This window comes from Oncorhynchus mykiss, chromosome 26, assembly GCF_057628025.1.
Source record: "Oncorhynchus mykiss isolate SJ-2025 chromosome 26, ASM5762802v1, whole genome shotgun sequence".
In the NCBI taxonomy this organism is placed as follows: domain Eukaryota; kingdom Metazoa; phylum Chordata; class Actinopteri; order Salmoniformes; family Salmonidae; genus Oncorhynchus; species Oncorhynchus mykiss.
In genome coordinates this window covers 2,919,562-2,942,783 of record NC_143047.1, presented here as the reverse complement: position 1 = coordinate 2,942,783, position 23,222 = coordinate 2,919,562, and the positions used below count along the sequence as shown (strand labels likewise).

Genomic DNA, 23,222 nt, shown 5'->3' with positions numbered 1-23,222 from the left:
AAAAATGAACATTTGCTATCTAACTGAGAGTCTCGTCATTAAAAACATCCGAAGTTCTACAAAGGTAAATTATTTTATTTGAATGCTTTTCTTGTTTTTGTGAAAATGTTGCCTGCTGAATGCTAGGCTTAATGCTATGCTAGGCTATCAATACTCTTACACAAATGCTTGTGTAGCTTTGGTTAAAGCATATTTTGAAAATCTGAGATGACAGTGTTGGTAACAAAAGGCTAAGCTTGTGTTTCAATATATTTATTTCATTTCATTTGCAATTTTCATGAATAGGAAACGTTGCGTTATGGTAATGTTGAGGCTATGATTACGCTCCCGGATACGGGATTGTTCGACACTAGAGGTTAAAAACAACCTGAGAATTGATTATAAAAAAACTGTTACGGTGCGTGAATGAGGACCCAAAAGCGAATCAACTTAAACAGAGCTTCTTTAATTACCAAACATAGGTAGGCTCAGATGGACCGGCAGATTCTGACAGGACAGGACAAGGTTACAGCAAACATGACGACAGTCTGGTTCAGGCATGAATGACACAAACAAACAAGAATCCGACAAGGACAGGAGCAGAAACAGAGAGAGATATAGGGACCTAATCAGAGGGAAAAAGGGAACAGGTGGGGAACGGGGTGAATGGGTAGTTAGAGGAGACAAGGGACAGCTGGGGGAAAGCGGGGGAGAAAAGGTAACCTAACACGACCAGCAGAGGGAGACAGGGTGAAGGGAAAGGACAGAGACAAGACAACATGACAGTACATGACAAAAACATTTGACATGTTTCTGTGGACATTATTGATATTATTTGGATTTTTCGTCTGTGTTGTCGTGACCGCTCTTTCCTGTGGATTTCTGAACTTAACGCGACAAACAAATGGAGGTTTTTGGGGTATAAAAATCATCTTTAACCTGTCTAAGATATTGGTTCCCAATTGGGGATCAACCCTCCCACGTTCAGCTGAAACGGTGGCGCATGGAACGCAAAAATATTCTTTAAAATATTTAACCTCCACACATTAACAAGTCCAATAGCTCAAATGAAAGATAAACACCTTGTTCATCTAGCCAGCAAGTCAGATTTCTAAAATGTTTTACGGCGAAAACATAGCACATATATATGTAAAACCACCACCAGACACAGCTCATTTGAATAGCCAAAACATGCAATCAACAAACGCAGGATTAAAAAATAAATCGCTCACTAATCTTTTGAAAATCTTCATCAGATGACAGTAATATGACATGTTACACAGTACATATTTTTTTTTCAATAATATGCCATTTATATCCATAAATGTCCATTTACAGTGAGTTCACGTTCAGAAATTATTCAAAAATGCCCCCAGGAAATCTAGGTAGCGGGGCAAGATAACGTAAATAGACATCATAAACTTTGACTAAATATACATGTTCTACATATAGTTAGAAAGATAGACTGCTTCTTTATGCAACCGCTTTGTTAGATTTATTTTTAACGTTACAGAAATCGCACACTATTCAATATGCTGAGACAGCGCTCAGTTCCAAGCTACATTTCTACGTAATGTTGGAGTCAACAGAAACACAGATTTAAGCATAAATATTCCCTTACCTTCGATGGTCTTCGTTCAGAATGTTCTGGAAGGCTTCATACTTACCCAATACATCGTTTGGTTTCAAGTCTTGCGTCTTTGTATTAGCTACTGCTAATAACATCAGCTGAAATGCACCCAAAACGTCCTCTGGTCCGGAAAAGTTGCGCATCAAAACTTCAAAATTACATATTATATGTTGACTAAACAGGTCAAACTAAGTACAGAAGCAAGCTTTATGATGTTTTAGACACGCAAAACAAACTTCAATTCAATCGGCCATCGTCTGCCCTTCTCTTGAGTGCTGGAACAAAGGAATGGCTGGGACCAATTCGCGCCCCTACGCACAGCCTATTCTCTCGTGGCACGCACTAATTTCACTCCCATAGGGTCAATTCTCACGGGATGATTGAACGATTCAAAGCTCTACTGAAAGAGGACATCTAGCGGAAGAGATAGAAAGTGTCCCCAGAATCATAACTGGTTGGGAAGGGTGGGGGCCATGACGTCAAAGTTGCTCCAACTTTCATGGCCACAAAAACTAGTTTGGAAGAATGCCTGCCCTGTGAGTTCTGCTATACTTACAGACATAATTCCAACGGTTTTAGAATCTTTAGAGTGTTTTCTATCCAATAATAATTTTTATTTGCATATATTAGCAATTTTTGACAGATTTTTTTTTCAGTTTACTAGGGGTACCCAATCTCTCCAAAGGGGGCATATGTCTGCCATATCCTTAACAGGTTTTAAGGAACAAAAGGAACATTTGTTGAGTAACTGGGAGTCTCGTGAGTGAAAACATCCGAAGATCAAAGGTAAACGATTAATTTGATTGCTTTTCTGATTTTCGTGACCTAGCTACTTAATGCTTAGTGTACATAATGTTTTGTTATGCTATCGATAAACGTACACAAACGCTTGGATTGCTTTCGCTGTAAAGCATAATTTCAAAATCTGAGACGACAGGTGGATTAACAAAAGGCTAAACTGTGTTTTGCAATATTGCACTTGTGATTTCATGAATATGAAGATTTTTTTGTAATATTATTTGACTGTGGCGCTATGCTATTCAGCGGTTGCTGACTAAATTGATCCCGCTAACGGGATGGGTGCACCAAGAAGTTAACAAGTCCAATGCAGCAAATGAAAGATAAATATCTTGTTAATCTACCCATCGTGTCTGATTTTTTAAATGTTTTACAGCAAAAACACCACATATGTTAGATCACCACCAAATCCAAAAAAACACAGCCATTTTTCCCAGCCAAAGATAATCACAAAAGCAGAATTAGAGATACTATTAATCACTAACCTTCGATAATCTTCATCAGATGACACTCATATGACATCATGTTACACAATACATTTATGTTTTGTTCGATTAATATGCATATTTATATCCACAAATCTCGGTTTACATTGGCGCCATGTTCAGAAATGCCTCAAAAATATCCGGAGTAATTACAGAGAGCTAAAGATAACAGAAATACTCATCATAAACTTTGACGAAAGATACATGTTTTACATATAATTAAAATGCTATTTCTGAGTAATGTTGACCTTTTTTTTTTGGGGCTGCTTTGTTGTCCAAAGGCTGTACTCAGATTTTTGCATGGTTTGCTTTCTCTGTAAAGTTTTTTAAAAATCTGACACATTAATGCATTAATGCAACCGCTGTGTCAGATTTAAAAAAAACTTTACGGAAAAAGCACACCATGCAATAAACTGAGTACGGCGCTCAGACAACAAAACAAGCCAAACAGATATCCGCCATGTTGTGGAGTCAACAGAAATAACATTATAAATATTAACTTACCTTTGATGATCTTCATCAGAATGCACTCCCAGGAATCCCAGTTCCACAATAAATGTTTGATTTGTTCGATAAAGTCCATAATTTTTGTCCAAATACCTCCTTTTTGTTCGCACGTTTAGTACACAATCCAAACTCACGAGGCGCGGGCAATTCCAGGCAAAAGTTCAGATGAAAAGTAATATTATAGTTCGTAGAAACATTTCAATCTTTAGGATGTTTTTGTCAGAAATCTTCAATAATGTTTCAACCGGAGAATTCCGTTGTCTTTAGAATTGCAATGGAACGCAGGTCGCTCTCACGTGAGAGCGAGTGATCAGCTCATGACACTCTTCCAGACCTCTGACTCATTCAGCTTCCATTCCACCCTCCTTCACAGTAGAAGCATCAAACAAGGTTTGATGCTGTTGACATCGAATGGAAGCCACAGGAAGTGAAATATGACCCCATAGACACTGTATATTCGATAGGCAATGAGTTGAAAAACTACAAACTTCATATTTCCCACTTCCTGGTTTTCACCTGCCATATGAGTTCTGTCATACTCACAGACATCTATCAAACAGTTTTAGAAACTTCAGAGTGTTTTCCATCCAATAATATTAATAACATGCATATATTAGCATCTGGGACTGAGTAGCAGGCCGTTTACTCTGGGAATGCTATTCATCCGAATGTGAACATGCTGCCCCCAATCCCAAACAGGTTATTACAATTCCTGACATTTAATCCTAGTAAAAATTCCCAGTCTTAGGTCAGTTAGGATCGCCACTTTATTTTAAGAATGTGAAATGTCAGACTAGTAGTAGAGAGAATGATTTATTTCAGGCTTGATTCCTTTCATCAAATTCCCAGTGGGTGAGATGTTTGTTTACATACTGTGGCAAACCTCTTCAAGGTTAGGAGCGTTTGTCACAAATTAAGTGGTAAACTGTCACCAAATCACCCAAGAATGAGAGTTATTTCGAACAGGACAGTACCTGTGTGTTTGTTTCTCCGTCCTGGTCCACCCAGGCCGTAGGCGAGGTCAAGGATAGCAGGGTTCGGTACACGAATCGGGTTCTCGGTAGGTCCAGGTCCAAACGCCAACAGGTAAGTCCAAAACAATCCAGCTCATACACGGTAAATCCAGCCAATCTCTATTGTCTCTTTCTCTATTGTTCATAGATCCTTCCAGCACTCTCTCTCTCTCTTCCTGGTTTTTCTTGACCCTTTATCTGTGTGTCGGCTCCACCTTCTGAGGGTTCCCCTTGCTTCTGGGACTTGTAGTTTTGGGGGTCAGCCATTTTGTGATCTGTAGTTCTCACAGGGGTGGCCATTTTAGTGATCGGGCAGAGCCCGTTTATTAGTTCTGCTCTCACATATCTGCCATTTATCACTCAACCCCCTTCTTTGCCACAATACACTCAATTTATATTCAGTAGCATTACCTTTAAATTGTTTAACTTGGTTCAAATGTTTTGGGTAGCCTTCCACAAGCTTCCCACAATAAGTTGGGGGAATTATGACCCATTCCCCCTGACAGAGCTGGTGTAAATGTGTCAGGTTTGTAGGCCTCCTTGCTCGCACACGCTTTTTCAGTTCAGCCCACACATTTTCTATAGGATTGAGGTCAGGGCTTTGTGATGGCCCCTCCAATACCTTGACTTTGTTGTCCTTAAGCCATTTTGCCACAACTTTGGAAGTATGCTTGGGGTCATTGTCCATTTTTAAGATCCATTGGTGACCAAGCTTTATGTCTTGAGATGTTGCTTCAAATAACCACCTACTTTACCTTGCTCATGAAGCCATCTATTTTGTGAAGTACACCAGTCCCTCCTATAGCAAAGCACCCCCACAACATGATGCTGCCACCCACATGCTTCATGGTTGGGATGGTGTTCTTTGGCTTGCAAGCCTCCCCCTTTTCCCTCCAAACATAACAATGGTCATTATGGCCAAAAAGTTATATTTTTGTTTCATCAGACCAGAAAAGTACGATCTTTGTCCCCATGTGCAGTTGCAATCCGTAGTCTGGCTTTTTTATGGTGGTTATGGAGCAGTGGCTTCTTCCTTGCTGAGCGGCCTTTCAGGTTATGTCGATATTTGATGCTCCTTTGCAATAAATATTGAGGGTCTTATTCTGGTGACATAATAATCGATGCTTGACTGCCTTTTGACAAGAAAAAAATATTATTGCTCTTATCCATAATAATCACAACATGTAGACTAGCCTACCTGCAAAGCCTACAGTGCAGTCGGAAAGTATTTAGACCACTTCAATTTTTAAATTCTTCAATTGTTAAATGACAGCCTTATTCTGAAATTCCCCCTCATCAATAGAGACACAATACCCCTTAATTACAAAGCAAAAACAGGTTTTTCAAAATTAGAAATATTACATTTACTTAAGTATTCAAACCCTTTGCTCAGTACTTTGTTGAAGCACTTCTGGCAGCGATTAGAGCCTCAAGTCTTCTTAGGTATGAAGCTACAAGCTTGGCACATCTGTATTTGTGGAGTTTCTCCCATTCTTCTCTGCAGATCCTCTCAAGCTCTGTCAGGTTGAATGGGGAGCATCACTGCATAGCTATCTTCAGATCTCTCCAGCGATGTTCGATCGTGTTCAAGTCCGGGCTCTGGCTGGGCCACTCAAAGACATTGAGACTCCTGCGATGCAAGGATTCTTGGCTGTGTGCTTAGGGTCGTTGACCTGTTGGAAGGTGAATCTTTGCCCCCAGTCTGAGGTCTTGAGTTCTCCGGAGCAGATTTTCACCAAGGATCTCTCTGTCTTTCGCTCTGTTCACCTTTCCCTCGATCCTTACCAGTCTCCCAGTCTTTGCTGCCACCATACTTCACCACCATAGGGGTGGTATTGGCCAAGTGATGAGCTGTGCTTGGTTCCCTCCAGATCAATCACTGAGTTTTATCTGCAACAAGTCAGTTTGGTGGAAACACATTACTGGTTGGAAAATGAACGTATTTTCTTTGAGTACTTTAGAATATTCACATGAAAATCGGACATCCAATTGGATGGAAACCTAGCTATTGTTTACACATTTTTCTGCTGCTATGTCGGTGTAGCTTCCATTTACCTTAAGCCAAGACAGGAAGGTGGTGTTGTTGGATCATTAAGGTAGCAAGACAATGTTTTTGTCTTCTTCCTTTCTCCTTCTAGAACTGCCATTGTTCATTGGGAATGTTATTCTTAATAAAATGTCTTCGCCTGTCAAATGCTTGGCCGGGCTTTATATTAATTTCTCTCAGTCTGTCGTAAATCTAACAGATTTATTGAACAAGACACAATGTAACTCATGCAAATGCGTCTTGCATGTAGTTAATTAATTTATGGGTAATGGTAAAGAATTTGGCTTCATCTGGGTTTGTGGCGATAGATTTATAGATATGCACTATGAACAGAAATTGTGTTTTGCTGCTTTTATCCAAATAATGATTTGTTTCTACATTATATATAAATATCCTGGATGTACTGTGAACAACATGGGCACACTAATCAAGTCATTATTTAATTCAATTAAAAATCTACCCATGGTCAATTCTATTGGGATCTAATGATAATTTCACTCATAAATGAAAGTCTATCAAACATCTTTAGACCTCAAAAGTAGACACACTTTCAGTGTCCAAATCTCTCAAAGGTAGACAAATGTCCATATATTGTGTAGATCCAGCTACATGCCTCAATCCCAAATTAATGGAGATGAGCATAGTCTAACTGTGTCGTATTCTATTGGGCTCATCTTTTCCATTAATTTGTAGTGGAGGCATATAGCTGGATCTACACAACTGATGGCGTGGGTTTTGGTTTCATCTTCACATTAGACTACTTTAAAATGTCTTACACTGATTTAAAAGTGTAAAATCCCTTTAAGTTGTCTGAACATTAGACTCAAACCGGTCGTCCAACCTTCCTCTTTACTGGCATTGGTTACTAATTCGTCCTTGGAAGGGACCTTTGGGGACCGCCAGCATTACCCCTGGGCACAGTTGGTGGGTATCAGGTATCTGGAGCCTTGACTGATGTTGCCATAGAAACCACACTCTCCCACTTGCCACCCAAGGAGTCACTAAATGCCACTATCAACCACCAGAAACCCAGAACCTTCCCTGTTCTGTCACATCTCCCCCCCAAAAAATACATAAAAAAATTGCCCCTGGGACCTGTGCTTTGGAGCCAAAAGGCTTCCATTCAAGCCTACATTTTACGTAAAGTTCCATAGTTTATGGAACCTCTTGTAGGTTCTTTAGTGTGTAGTAGTGCCTCCGATTCAGGATGTTCCCAGAAGATGGATTTGTGGTAATTGTTTTTATGTTGTGGTAATAGTTTGAACAGATGGACTCTTAAAATGTCAAATGGATATGCTTTCACTGCTAGGGCCTTAAAAGATAGTTATAACCAGTGAGAGACCATATTGGCATAGAACTCTTTGTCACAAGCATACTGCTATTACTGTTCAGAACGTGAAGGGAAGGTGTACGTAAGAGTTTAAATGGTGAAGAGGGAATTGATAAGTAGAGATTTAATGGATATGGAATGATTTAATGTATATAGTGTACATGCTGAATGTGGAATTAACGTAATTAGGTGTGTAAAGTTTCAACAGTGAGTTAAACGGATAATTCACTTAAAAACAGCAGTCAAGTTTAAAGATTGTGAAATTATCCCTTTCAGTAGGGTTGGGGTCAATTTGAATTTAAGGCAGCCAATTCAGGAAGTAAACTGAAATCCCAATTCAATAATTGATAAAAGGCTATCTATTTTCAATAAAGTAGAAACTATTTAAAGTGCATTCGGAAAGGTTTCAGACCCCTTTCCTTTTTCCTAATGTTGTTACATTACAACTTTCTTCTAAAAATCATGAAACTGTTTTTCCCCGTCAGCAATCTACACACGATACACCAATGACATGAAAACATGCTCCGTTCATCTTTCCCTTAATCCTGACTAGTCTCCCAGTCCGTGCCACTGAAAAACATCCCCACACCACGATGCTGCCACAACCATGATTTACCGTAGGCATGGCGCCAGGTTTCCTCCAGCCATGCTGCTTGGCATTCAGGCCAAAGAGCTCAATCTTGGTTTCATCAGACCAGAGAATCTTTAGGTGCCGTTTTGCAAACTCCAAGCGGGCTGTCATTTGCCTTTTACTGAGGAGTGGCTTCCATCTGGCCACTCTACTATAAAGGCCTAATTGTTGGAGTGCTTCAGCGATGGTTGTCCTTCTGGAAGGTTCTCCTATCACCATTGATGAACTCTGGACCCCTGTGAGAGTGACCATTGGGTTCTTGGTCACCTCCCTGACCATTGCCCTTCCCGATTGCCCATTTTGTCGGCCAAAGTTTCCAAAACGTATTCTATTAAAGAATGATGGAGGCCAATGTGTTCTTGGGAACCTTCAATGCTGCAGACATTTTTTGGTACCCTTCCCCAGATACAGTTGAAGTCAGAAGTTTACATACACCTTAGCCAAATACATTTAAACTCAGTTTTCTGAGTCCTGACATGTAATCCTAGTAAAAACTCCCTGTCTTGGGTCAGTTAGGATAGCCACTTTATTTTAAGAATGTGAAATGTGAGAATAATAGTAGAGATAATTATATATTTCAGCACATTTACACTTACATTTACTTACATGCATATTTACATACACTCAATTAGTATTTGGTCGCATTGCCTTTAAATTGTTTAACCTCTCTAGGGTATGTGGGACGCTAGCATCCCATCTGGCCAACATCCAGTGAGGTTGCAGAGCGCCAAATTCAATTACAGAAAAGCTCATTATAAAAATTCAGTAAACAAAACATATTTTACATAGGTTTAAAAATGAACTTCTTGTTGAACCAACCACAGTGTCATATTTATAAAATGCTTTTCGGCAAAAGCATACCTAGCCCAGAACTTACCTAACCCAGAACATAGCCCAGTTTACAAAATATTACAGACAGTAACCAGCCAAGCAGAAGCGTTACAAAACTCAGAAATAGAGATAAAATGAATCCCTTACCTTTGATGATCTTCATATGGTGGCAATCAGAAGACATTAATTTACTCAATAAATGTTCCTTTTGTTCAATGAAGTCTCTTTATATCCAAAAACCTTTGTTAAAGCATTTTCTTCAGTAATCCACAGGCTCAAACTCAGTCAAAACAATTAGACAAAAAATCCAAATTGTATCCGCAAAGTTCATAGAAACATGTCAAACGATGTATTCAATCCTCAGGATGTTTTTTTAGCCTAAATGATCTAAAATATTTCAACCGGACAATAACGTCATCAATATAAAAGGTAAACAAGAAATGGACATGCGCCTGAAAAAACTCTGCGGGTCCACTCGTTCAGACTGGTCTTACTCCCTCATTTATAAGAATACAAGCCTGAAACGATTTCTAATGACTGTTGACATCTAGTGGAAGGCATAGGAGCTGCAAATGGAGTCCTAAGTCAATGGATACTGTAATGGCATTGAATAGAAATCTACAAAACTGGGAAAAAACAACAACTTCCTGTATGGATTTTTCTCAGGTTTTCACCTGCTAAATCAGTTCTGTTATACTCATATCCACATTATTTTCCTTGCTCATGAGCCATCTATTTTGTGAAGTACACCGATCCCTCCTACAGCAAAGCACCCCCATAACATGATGCTGCCACCCCCGTGCTTCACGGTTGGGATGGTGTTCTTCGGCTTGCAAGACGGCCCAGTTTCCTCCAAACATGACGATGGTCATTAAGGCCAAACAGTTATATTTTTGTTTCATCAGAACAGAAGACATTTTTCCAAAAAGTGCAATCTTTGTCCTCATGTGCAGTTTCAAACTGTCGACTGGCTTTTTTTATGGTGGTTTTGGAGCGGTGGCTTCTTCCTTGCTGAGCGGCCTTTCAGGTTATGTCGATAGAGGACTCGTTTCATTGTGAATATCGATACTTTTGTACTTGTTTCTACCAGCATCTTCACAAGGTCCTTTGCTGTTGTTCTGGGATTGATTTGCACTTTTCGCACCAAAGTACGTTCATCTCTAGGAGACAGAATGCGTCTCCTTCCTGAATGGTATGTACAGATGCACGCGGTACCTTCAGATGTTTTGAAATTGCTCCCAGGATGAACCAGTCTTGTGGAGGTCCACAATTTTTTTTGTGAGGTCTTGGCTGATTTTGTTTGATTTTCCCATGATGTCAAGCAAAGAGGCACTGAGGTTGAACTTAGGCCTTGAAATATATCCACAGGTACACCTCAAATTGACTCAAGTGATGTCAATTAGCCTATCAGAAGCATCTAAATACATTACATCATTTTCTGGAAATTTCCAGTCTGTTTAAAGGCAGAGTCAACTTAGTGTATGTAAACTTTTGACCCACTGGAATTGTGATAGTGAAATATAAGTGAAATAACCTGTCTGTAAACTATTGTTGGGAAAATGACAATATGTCCCATAAACATCACAAATGGTCCTTTTGAACAATTAATTCCGTCGACATATATCCAAAATGTCCATTTATTTGGCAAGTTTGATCCAGAAAATCACTGGTTCCTAATTGCGCAACGTGACTACAAAATATCTCAAGTTACCTGAAAACTTTGCCAAAACATTTCAAACTACTTTTGTACTACAACTTTAGGTATTTTTGAACGTAAATAATCAATAAAATGGATTACCAACAATGACGAGACAGCCTACAGGGAGGAGGTCAGGGCACTCAGAATGTGGTGTCAGGAAAATAACCTCTCACTCAACGTCAACAAAACAAAGGAAATGATCGTGGACTTCAGGAAAAAGAAGAGGGAGCACCCCCCCCCTATACAGTGGGGCAAAAAGTATTTAGTCAGCCACCAATTGTGCAAGTTCTCCCACTTAAAAAGATGAGAGGCCTATAATTTAATCATAGGTACACTTCAACTATGACAAAAAAAATCCAGAAAATCACATTGTAGGATTTCTAATGAATTTATTTGCAAATTATGGTGGAAAAATAGTATTTGGTCACCTACAAACAAGCAAGATTTCTGGCTCTCAGAGACCTGTAACTTCTTCTTTAAGAGGCTCCTCTGTCCTCCACTCGTTACCTGTATTAATGGCACCTGTTTGAACTTGTTATCAGTATAAAATACACCTGTCCACAACCTCAAACAGTCACACTCGAAACTCCACTATGGCCAAGACCAAAGAGCTGTCAAAGGACACCAGAAACAAAAGTGTAGACCTGCACCAGGCTGGGAAGACTGAATCTGCAATAGGTAAGCAGCTTGGTTTGAAGAAATCAGCTGTGGGAGCAATTATTACGAAATGGAAGACATACAAGACCACTGATAATCTCCCTCGATCTGGGGCTCCACGCAAGATCTCACCCCGTGGGGTCAAAATGATCACAAGAGAGGTGAGCAAAAATCCCAGAACCACACGGGGGGACCGAGTGAATGACCTGCAGAGAGCTGGGACCAAAGTAACAAAGCCAACCATCAGTAACACACTACGCCGCCAGGGACTCAAATCCTGCAGTGCTAGACGTGTCCCCCTGCTTAAGCCAGTACATGTCCAGGCCCGTCTGAAGTTTGCTAGAGAGTATTTGGATGATCCAGAAGAAGATTGGGAGAATGTCATATGGTCAGATGAAACCAAAATATAACTTTTTGGTAAAAACTCAACTCGTCGTGTTTGGAGGACAATGAATGCTGAGTTGCATCCAAAGAACACCATACCTACTGTGAAGCATGTGGGTGGAAATATCATGCTTTGGGGCTGTTTTTCTGCAAAGGGACCAGGACGACTGATCCGTGTAAAGGAAAGAATGATTGGGGCCATGTATCGTGAGATTTTGAGTGTAAAGCTCCTTCCATCAGCAAGGGCATTGAAGATGAAATGTGGCTGGGTCTTCCAGCATGACAACGACCCGAAACACACAGCCAGGGCAACTAAGGAGTGGCTCCGTAAGAAGCATCTCAAGGTCCTGGAGTGGCCTAGCCAGTCTCCAGACCTGAACCCAATAGAACATCTTTGTAGGGAGCTGAAAGTCCGTATTGCCCAGCGACAGCCCCGAAACCTGAAGGATCTGGAGAAGGTCTGAATGGAGGAATGGGCCAAATCCCTGCTGCAGTGTGTGCAAACCTGGTCAAGAACTACAGGAAACGTATGATCTCTGTAATTGCAAACAAAGGTTTCTGTACCAAATATTAAGTTCTGCTTTTCTGATGTATCAAGTACTTATGTCATGCAATAAAATGCAAATTATTACAGAAAAATCATACAATGTGATTTTCTGTTTTTTTTGTTTTAGATTCCATCTCTCACAGTTGAAGTGTACCTATGATAAAAATGACAGACACCTACATGCTTTGTCAGTAGGAAAACCTGCATAATCAGCAGTGTATCAAATACTTGTTCTCCCCACTGTATATATTGTATTTTATACCATCTATTGCATCTTGCCTATGCCGTACGGCCATCGTGCATCCATATATTTATATGTACATATTCTTATTCACTCCTTTACACTTGTGTGTATAAGGCAGTCATTGTGAATTTGTTAGATTACTTGTTAGATATTACTGCACTGTTGGAACTAGAAGCACAAGCATTTCGCTACACTTGCATTAACCTCTGCTAACCATGTGCAGGTGACCAATACAATTTGATTTGAGTTGGATGTATTCCAAACCTATGTAATGCTCCATAGGAAATGTTACGCCCACATTCCAAATAACTTAACTGGGTAAAATATTAATAATGAAAGTTTAACGATAATGGAATCTCTAGGAGATCACTTTACAATCATAATCAAGCTCTTGGAGGTCCAATGACATCACACTGAGCATTAGAGTGTTATCTTGAGTCACACACATGCACGTGCGCACACACCAAATTAATCACAGTCTGCTGATTTAAATTAGCCCCAGGAAGGATGTGTGTGTTGAAAGGAAGGGGGGCATGTTAGCATGTGCCTGTATAAAATTGAGGAAGTGCAGATGTATTTGTCATCGCTGTTGGTAGCAATTACTTCAAGGGCTTTAGCTCTGTAAACATCACTTTGATGAGGTATTATATAGATGGGGCCATGAAGTACTATACACACTGTAAGCTGTCCTAATATAGAAACCGTACATTGCCCATCTGTATGGATTCACAAACTTTGCTCTCAGTTTAGCATGTTTCCACTTATTTTTAAATTGTATGTTTCGCTAATAAGCTACCATCTGTTTAACTCTGCAAGCGAGAGTTAAAAAACATGATTTTTAATTGCAACCAGGATGCACATCAAAGTATTACGTAAACCATCAGCACTTTATGAGGGTTTTCCACCCAGTGGATAATGAGTAATGTTTTGGTAATATATTAGACGCAAGTCAAAAGGTGAGGCTTATTAGATCATTTGTATGCACAGAGTTGCAATTAACAGTGTTAACCACATGATTAACCTTAGGCCACGTAGCTTCGATCAACTTCAGCTCGCAGTGGATGCTATGCTAGCTGTGATTAAGACAAGCATCTCCTCTTTTTATGTGTTATGGTATATCATTCAGTCTATTAATACATACAAATCTGGCGTTGTTTAGACCTAATGTGAAAAATATAATAAAAATAAAAACATTTAAATAATGGGATTGAGACAGACAATATAGACATGTAGACCCCACACTTCCTTGTCAGTCTTCAGTAATCAATCATCAACAACTCAACATTCCGCTGTTACAGTAGTCAATGATGAGAAAAAGGAAGATCCAGGCTTAGATTTATGAAGAAATACAAATCTCACTGAATATTTATATGTAAACCCAAATGGGTCAATTGCAACCAACAGGCATATCTTAAAGTGCAGCTGCAGGTTCATGCTGGATTTCTTAAAACACTACCAAAGGGAGATTACGTACACCTGCGTGTTAAAACAAACTTGCTTGCAACAAAAATAATAAGAATAAACCAGCAGATCAGTTGATCTCTTCTTGTTACTGTTTCAAACGAGTTAGCTGCATAGACAGATGCATCTAGGTGCTCTACTCCTGCCCATAATGAAATATTAACCTATAAGGAACATTGAAAAATATTTATTGTAAAAATGCAGACCCAGTGAAATGTAAGAGACTATAGTACAGGAAAGTAGATCAGAGTACAGTACAGAACTATGAGACTGTACTGGTGTACTTTACTACACTTAACTATATTGTATTCTACTTTCCTTTGATAAGAAATGACCATACTCTATTTATTTATTTAAAGTAGACTATGCACATTAATCAGCATCAATATTAGAACAATGCAACGTCAATGTGCCACGGTTAGCCAAAAGCTAATTTGCACCCATTGTTCCTGGGCAGGTAAGGGCCTTTAAACAGCCATTATACAAATACTCACTAAAACAATACAAAATACAAATACATTACATCCAATAATACATCATTTTAACAACAACAACAACACTATCATCAACTTTCATTTTACATATGATGAACCACACATAACTCATGTGTACAGGTTTTTGATTTGAGCCATGTTTTAAATTAACATTTTGAAATACAATAATCACTGCAGCTTCTCAAGTCCATGGGCATTGCATTCCAGTATATTGTAGCTCTAACAGAGAAGGCCGATTGGCCAGTTTTACTCTGTCAGAAAGGGACAACACAATCCCCTCTAGTTACTGCCCTTGTTATCCTGGAGGTGCATTCCTTGAGCATGATATGCCGACATAGGGGTGGAGGTGCAAGACCATGCAGGACCTTTAAAGACCAAGCTTGCATCTACATACTGCTTAACGCTTTCCAGACTATATAAATTATGTTTGTAAATTATATGACAATGGTGGTAACTGTTTGGTTTCTTATCAAAAATCTTAAGTGTTTGTTTGTAGAGTGATTCAATTGGTTTCAGAATAGTAGCTCCTGCTTGTGACCAGCATGTGAGGCAATATCTCAGATGTGAGAAGATCATAGCATGCATATATAGTTTGGAAGCCTCCAAAGGAAGGAAAGGTCTTATAAACCCAAAGTTGGATAATCCAAACTTGACCGTGTTAACCATCTTCTTCACGTTTCTTAAATGTCAAGTTAGAGTCCAAAATGACGCAGAGATACCTGAAATTAGACACAACTTTCAGATTCTCCATATTTAACAAGAACAGCTCATTGAGAAGAATCAATTGATTTTTTTTTAGAGAACTACATGCAGTCTTATCAATATTTATATGCAGGCAGAAATGTGTCATCCATTTTGAAACATGTACCATAGCTTCAGTTAACTTTTTAACAACTAGTTGTCTATGTTTTAAGTATACATACAGAACTGTACCGTCTGCATAGATCTGCATGTTAACTTCTGGGCAAGCAAGTGAGAGATCATTTAAATAGATGGTAAACAGAAGGTGGGCTAATTTTGACCCTTGTGGGACCCCAATGTTATAATAAATTGAGTCTGACTGAGTGTTCCCCAGACAAACACTTTGACTTCTGTTTGTTAGATAGGAATACATCCCAACTAATAACTTCAGTGGACACATTAAGGGAGGATAGTTTGGATAGGAAGACCTCATGATTCACAGTATCAAAGGCCTTTTTAATATCCAAAAAGACTGTGCTGAAATCACCATCTATGTCCAGTTTAAGTGTAATGCTCTCCAGAAAAGAGCAATTGGTTGTTTCGGTAGAATGGTTACTTCTGACTCCAAATTGCATTTGATGTATGAAGTTACCCTGAATGAGGTGATCAGTCAGATGATCAGCCACCCATCTTTCCGCTATACGCTTTGATAGCACTGCTTATATGAGAATGCTTATAGGTCAGTAATTTTCCACCAGTGTTGGGTCACCAGATTTTAAAACAAGTATCACTGCAGCAGACTTCCAAGCAAGACCCCAATTATGTTTTATTAATGGATTTGCATTCATAATGTAGAGTAAATTGCCAGTAAATTCTCTGTGGTTAAAGAGGAAATACTTAATTTCAGTTGTATGGAATTATTGTAAAATAGTTACATTTATGCTTAGCCTGCTCAAATATTAGGTTTAATTTATACCAAAGATGATACCTAGGGCTAAATTGTCTCGAAAAAATGTTGGCAACAACCATGACTTAAAGTTAACACTCAGCTTTAAGGAGCGGCAACATGCTTGCCAATAGGGGTTGCAACTGATATCAGCTCTGCGGGTGATTTTAGCTCATGTTGATGTTTTAACGAGAGGTAATCTTGTGTTAAGACGGTTCTCAATTTTCTTTGCAATTGACCCATAGGGTTTTGTAAATACTGTACATTGTACACGGAGTATGCAAAACAACCGAAGGTTGATGTCCGCGCTCCTGCGGAAATCCAATTAGAATAATACAACAATCTGTCAGTTAATGCTATAGATATCTGTTTTGTTTTACATTGGATACGTCTCAATCCCCCACATACGCAGTGAAAGGTGACAGAGCTAGAGCGGTGTCAGACCAAACAATATTTTTTGCACAAAATCGTCTGCAGCGTCCGAAGTGTTCTGCTCTTTGACCCCCAAAAGCGTATTGGGACTCGTCTGAATTCGGTAACGCCAATCTGCCATCTTCTGATATGACCGATCTGTGTAAAGGTAAGACTCTCACATACATATTGGCTGCCCACAGGTCTCACAAGACTCATCTGAAGGTACCAGTCGAAAACATTTATGGAAGCATACAGTGTATGGAGCCTGTTTAGAGCCAAAAATAAGGGGTTAAATACATTTAAATAAAAAGTTTCCTGATCTTTCTTATACTGTATATAGGTCATGGCTCCCAAGTGGCGCAGCGGTCTAAGGCACTGTTACTATCATATATATATATACTTTTATTAATATACATTTTTCAGAACATTAACCGTGTGTAGGTAGATACAAATTATTTGTTGCAAGTAGGGGAGGGGGGTTCCCACCTAGCTCGGCTATTAGACAATTCTTTAGTAAAGGTTGAATAGTCTATTGTTTAGCTAATAGCCCATCCTAGAAATGTTGTTAGCAGAATGCACAGCCTGATACGCTTGTGAAAAACGAATAATACCTTTCCCCCTTTCCACTTGTTAAAGATTCAAATTAATATTGTTTTTTGCCACAATAGACCCCAACCCCAATTAATACATTTGGGCACAGTCGATAGCGTGCTGGACTTCGGGCTAGAATGTTGAGGGTTTGAAACCTGCTCCCTGCTTGTTTCATTACATTATTATGCTGGTCTGAGAGCAAATAATCTGTATTGTTACTCCCATCTCGTTCCTCGCCCTCTTCCATGCGTCATTCTCCACCCGAGTGGCTCGCTTGTGGGCGTGCTGGCAGGATATGGCAGCACCTTCGGTTGTGCGTCAAGACTTCAGCTTAGCAAGTTTGTGTGAAGGTCTGGTTATTCACAGGAAATGGTAATATGCTCTAAAACACTGGTTAAAAATAAACTTTGCTGTACTGTTTTTAATCGTCCACATGGCTCGGAGAACCTCCTCAGATTAATACAGATGAAGGGAGTTAGATATGCATCGGATGTGTAGTGTACTGTTTTTTTCTTTGTATATATGAATTACAAATCAGTCTTTACTTAAATCATGTTTTTAGTCTATTGCATAGTTACAATGTGTAATCATTGATGTCCCAGGAGCAGGAGTGGTAAACACTGTTGAAGTGTATAATTGAAATAGATACATGCAGACACAGCATCATTCAAAGAATGGAGTTTGATACACCTGGTATTGGATATGACTGAAAATAAAACTTGCTAAATACCGATTTTTGTAAATTTATTTTAAGACAAAAAATTATGCACAATCGTTTTCTCTACAATAACTAACATATTTCTCTCAATTGTACAAGTTTTGCTTGACTCGTTATGACATTATAATTACTTACATTTGCATCCACCGTAATGTTTTTGTCAGACATCTTTGCTGAAGAAAGTCACCAGCGACGGGTGGCATAACGTCAGATTCATCATTTGAACCACTCGTTATGATTGGTCATATAAAAACCTTGTAACCCAAATGCATAATGAGTGCTCTAACACCTCCCTGCGGTGGTCTGGAGCAATGAAGCCGTGACGCTGGGTACCTCCAAGTCCCGCGGCGTAAGCTCGCAACTTTTAAAGGAGGAACCAATGTACTACATCTAGGCTACATATTGATTTTAAATTGTTCCACTGGCCTGAGACTATGTATGAATTTATGGTTAGAATAGAATTGCCGTTGTGATCATTGGCCTGTACGGAGAATCTAGTTAAATCCAAATCCCCATTTCCATCAATGGCTTAGGAAATGGACGATTTTAGCTAGCTAGCAACTGCAGGACAACAACACAAGTAGACCAGAAACAGACGTTTGATAATGCCGTTTTGCTTTTGATTGGATTAAGCTTCACACCAATCAAATCCAAACTGGTTTCCTTTGAGGGGAAGTTTTGCTGTGCCATGACAACCCACAGTTCAGCTCAGCTCAACACTTATTGGCTAAGTTATTGGCTAAGTTATCAAAGGAGGCCAAATGCTCACTGGCATCAATCAATCAAATGCTACGGGCATGCCATACTCTTTTTGTCCAGACAGCGTCAGATACATGGGATACACATACTTAGGAGCGCTATTTCCCTCGCAGGGATGATTTCTCCTGTGAGATACATTCAGCCACTTCCGAATTTAAGGAAAATTATGAAAACACAGACAATAATAATTTTTGTATTTACATTTTTTGGGTCCAATTTTTGGGGATGCATTGCTTCCCTTGGCATCCATGAATAGTGTGAGATGCCAAAAGCCTTCACCAGCCTCCAACCCCAAAGAGCCATAAAGTCAGAGAGAAAGTGAGAGAAAGAGTGCAGAGAGAAAGAGACAGCCCCTGAGCACTGTGAATTAGGTTTAGTTGAGTGAGTGCAGGGATTATCCTGCCCGATGAAATAGACTTGCTGTTTAGACAGGGATATGGTATTTAAACAGAGTGATTTCTCTGGCAGGCTGCACACTGCTGCCACACACACACTTGTATTGATTTTTGGGGGATTTTTCATAGGGCAAAAAAGCTTGGTACTTTCTTCTTTCGGATCTAAACATTGTCATGTCATAAATACACAAGGCCAGGAATAGATGACGCGAGAAGTGTCAGTAAGTCTAAAGGACGAAACTAGGTGTTTATGCATGGCTAGGGTTAAAGGCAAACTACAAAAAAAAAAAATCTTCAGCCAGTGGATGGAAAAAGTACCCAATTGCCATACTTGAATAAAAGTAAAGATACCTTAATAATAGAAAATGACTCAAGTTAAAGTGAAAGTCACCCAGTAAAATACTACTTGAGTAAGTCTAAAACTATTTGTGTTTAAATATACTTAAGTATCAAAAGTAAATGTAATTGCTAAAATATATTAAAGTACCAAAAGTACAAATAATTTCAAATCCCTATAGTAAGCAAACCAGACAGCACGATGTTCTTGTTTTTTAAATTGACGGATAGCCAAGAGCACACTCCAAACTTCAGACATCATTTAAAAAACGAAGCATGTGTGTTTAGTGAGTCCACCAGATGCAGTAGGGATGACCAGGGATGTTCTCTTGATAAGTGTGTGAATGGACCTTCAAAATGTACTTTGGGTGTCAGGGAAAATGCAATTGAGTAAAATGTAGTGAATAAAAAGTCAAAGTAATCAACAATACAAATAGTAAAGTAAGTCAGTTAAGAACAAATTATTTTTTATTATGACAGCCTACCACGGCCAAACCCTAACCCGGACAACGCTGGGCCAATTGTGCGCCGCCCAATGGGACTCCCAATCACAGCCAGTTGTGATAGAGCCTGGAATCGAACCAGGGTCTGTAGAGCCCTGTATGCACTCAAAGTTCTATATCCACTCTAACCTATAATAACCCCCTCCTGTCCTGTCTTTATATATCCCCCCAGAAAATACTGTATGTAAGAATGGTGGAATTCCACTTTCCTTTAAATGAAGTGGGGAAAAAGGTTTAACCATACTATATCATAATGTTCTTCCCCACATACACGCATACATAGCAACTAAAGTAGCATGTTGGCTCGGGAGTACAATAAAGTTTGTGGAGCATTCTCTGAACATGGAAGCTTAACATTTCTCTCTAAAATGGAATAATTAATGCTTCCTCTTGTTTGAGACATACCTTTTCCAACGACAGACACAGCATTGTTGAATCTAAATGTTTCTCTCTGACAAGAAACAAGTTACTCTTTGAATGTTTTTTTTTTGTTGAGACTGAACTTTTCCAATGACAGTCACCTAATCTTCACATTCGTTGCAGTCTCCCACAAAAAACACTGCGATCTCTGACCTATTTTTGCTTCTGCCAATGAGGGCATTTTCATCTAAAAATATCCATGATCACCAACATGTGACGTTTATAGGAGCATGCCAAATTGGGTGTGAAATGAAAGGGATATTTCACCGTTGCTCCATTTCACCATGTATGTTAATTCAAATGTTATTATTAACATATCACGTGTCATAACAATTTGAGAATTTCATCAACTACACTCAAATACGAACGTTTACAAATACATCTCACCGGTAGAAACGGGCCAGCTACATTGTCTGGTTGTAAGAAAACCACAATATACAGAATTCATAGCACTTTCAGGAAGTAGAGGACTGCCATACTGAGGTGTGAGAAATATAAAAATGTCTGGATTTCCAGAGGTTTTCAAAATGCAGCTGCAGTTTCAACTGATGGGTTTGTCATGTCTTTGAACATTGAAAAATGATGATATTCCAGATATTTCCCCTTTACTTCAGAGGGAGCTATTCGATCAGCCAAGATCAGCGCAGCAAAAATATGTCAACTAGTTAGCTAACAAACTGCATATGTTTATCTAAACCATAACATAGCTAGCTAGCTTTCATAATGTGCTAGCTAGACATTGCAAAGCATATCATTGTAATTAGGCAGCTGCTATTTGGCAATGTAACTTTGCAAGCTAACATTAGCTAACCATTAGCTAGCTAACTAACTAACTTACCACAGAGGCTAACATTACTATTTAGCGTCCGTTTCCCATCAGCATCTGCAGAGGCATCAACATCAATCTCAGCACCAGGAATTAGTGTGTCACCTAATATCTTACTAAAATCTACAAAATCTTTCCATAACTCCATGGTGAGCAAATAAATATACGAGAGCTAACGTACGCTAACCTCATTCCATACAAATGTGCGCAACCGCAACATTCAAACGAGGCTGCAAAGAAAACTAATGGGACTGTAGCGACTGTCTTGACATCAAAATCTGGGGTGTGAACTACATTTCTATTCAAGCGCTGATTGACATGGTAATGGCTCTATAGTATTGAAGAAAAGTTGGAAAAAAACGGACCCCGCTGACGCTGTACGTTACATCGTGACGTGTCATGGCATAACGTACAGCACGCAAAAAGCAACTAATTCTGTATTACAACCTCTCTCCACCAGGTGTAGCACTTTTCTCATCATTTAAAAACAAGAAAGGGACAGGGTAAGGGGGGAAACCTAGTCATTTTCTGCGTCATTACTGCAAGCTATCATGACTCACAAACGCCACTGTTTACTTCTGAAGATCGGGTTTTTCGGGCGGTGTTAAAGTGATTCAAATTCGACACAAACCTTCAAGTAGGTATGTAAATGACACATTATATAAACTTTTATAGTGTTTTATTACATTTTAGAGGCGATAAGGTGATAAGCTGGACAGATCGAGTGAAAAAAGCAATTTCCCCAAACAACATCTCCCCTTCTCACTATTGCGCAATAGGATTCACCTCCCTAACCGCCATTTTTCAAAAGACCCGACGGAGCTCATTGCCTTCTTGAATCACGCAGAGATGGGCATCATGAAGGTCTCGTCATTGATTTTTTTGGAATTTGGATAAATAGTGCTTTACAATTGTATTGATGTTACAGTTGATCTGGAGTATTATGTTTTGGTGCACTAAAATAAGGTAAATTATATGGACCAGTGCAATGTACAAAAGTTACTTAGTTCACGTTAGGCATAAACATGGTCCATGTCTTGTTGTCATTGTTGGTGTGTTTACCAGTAGACTACAACTTATTCTGTAGTTTTCTGTATTATAAAGGCTCAGTTGATTGTTCATGCAAGGCTTGAAGTCTAGATTGGAGAAAAGGAGGTGTAAGTAAGAGGGGATGATGTGGGTGACTGACTTGTCTGTTGGGGTGGGTATTGTGTGTGAAGGTTAGTATGCATGATCTATTGACATGAGGGGTGTGGGTGGATATTGTATATATTTTTTGTGTGTATTGATGGGGACAAAGTAGTCAATTGTTGGCTAATCACTGACTATTGTGTGTCCTATAGACTAATCCTGCTGCTGATGACTAGGACCCTGACACCAGCTTTAGTAGTGCAGAGCATGTAGACCCATTAGATGAAAGCCTGGAATAAGCTCAAACTCAACATCATCTGACAATGAAACAAGCCAGGACAGCCAAAAAGTATTTATGAAAGCACAGTACCCTCTTGAGAAAACAACATTACTGACATACTAAATTGTCAAGAAGACAAGTGCTCCTCAAACTTTTCACACCTTGCAGTCAGTTCTTTGGCATGGGACAGAGGGTCTGTTAGTGTACTCACTCCATTGCTGGCAGTGCTTGTCTACTCAACAGCACAACTGTGGGTGTTCACACAAAACAATACAGCACATCTCAATGGCCCATTATCCTCATGATCAGTCTTCATGTCTTTCCAGGAGACTTGCAGTACAAAAAAATATTATGTAAGAGTTCGAAGCAGTGGGTGGAGAAAAAAGTGTATGAGAGACTTGTCCACCTGGCTGTGGAGTGAAGAAAGTACCAGACGTCTGTCTACAAGGAGCCAGAGTCACTCACCCCAAACCAAACATACCTAC

General features: G+C 39.4%; 2 long non-coding RNA genes across 3 annotated transcripts in view; one reads left to right on the top strand and one right to left on the bottom strand.

Moving 5' to 3' along the window:
* The window catches only part of LOC149971350 (uncharacterized), a 53,184-nt gene extending 46,593 nt beyond the window's left edge, over positions 1-6,591 (bottom strand). For both annotated transcript variants that reach the window (XR_016492199.1, XR_016492198.1), the window contains exon 1: positions 4,374-6,591. This is a non-coding gene — a long non-coding RNA (uncharacterized LOC149971350). The remainder of the gene's footprint in view (positions 1-4,373) is intronic.
* Positions 1-23,222, top strand: part of LOC149971349 (uncharacterized) — an 812,381-nt gene that overhangs the window by 701,583 nt on the left and 87,576 nt on the right. The window lies entirely within an intron of this gene.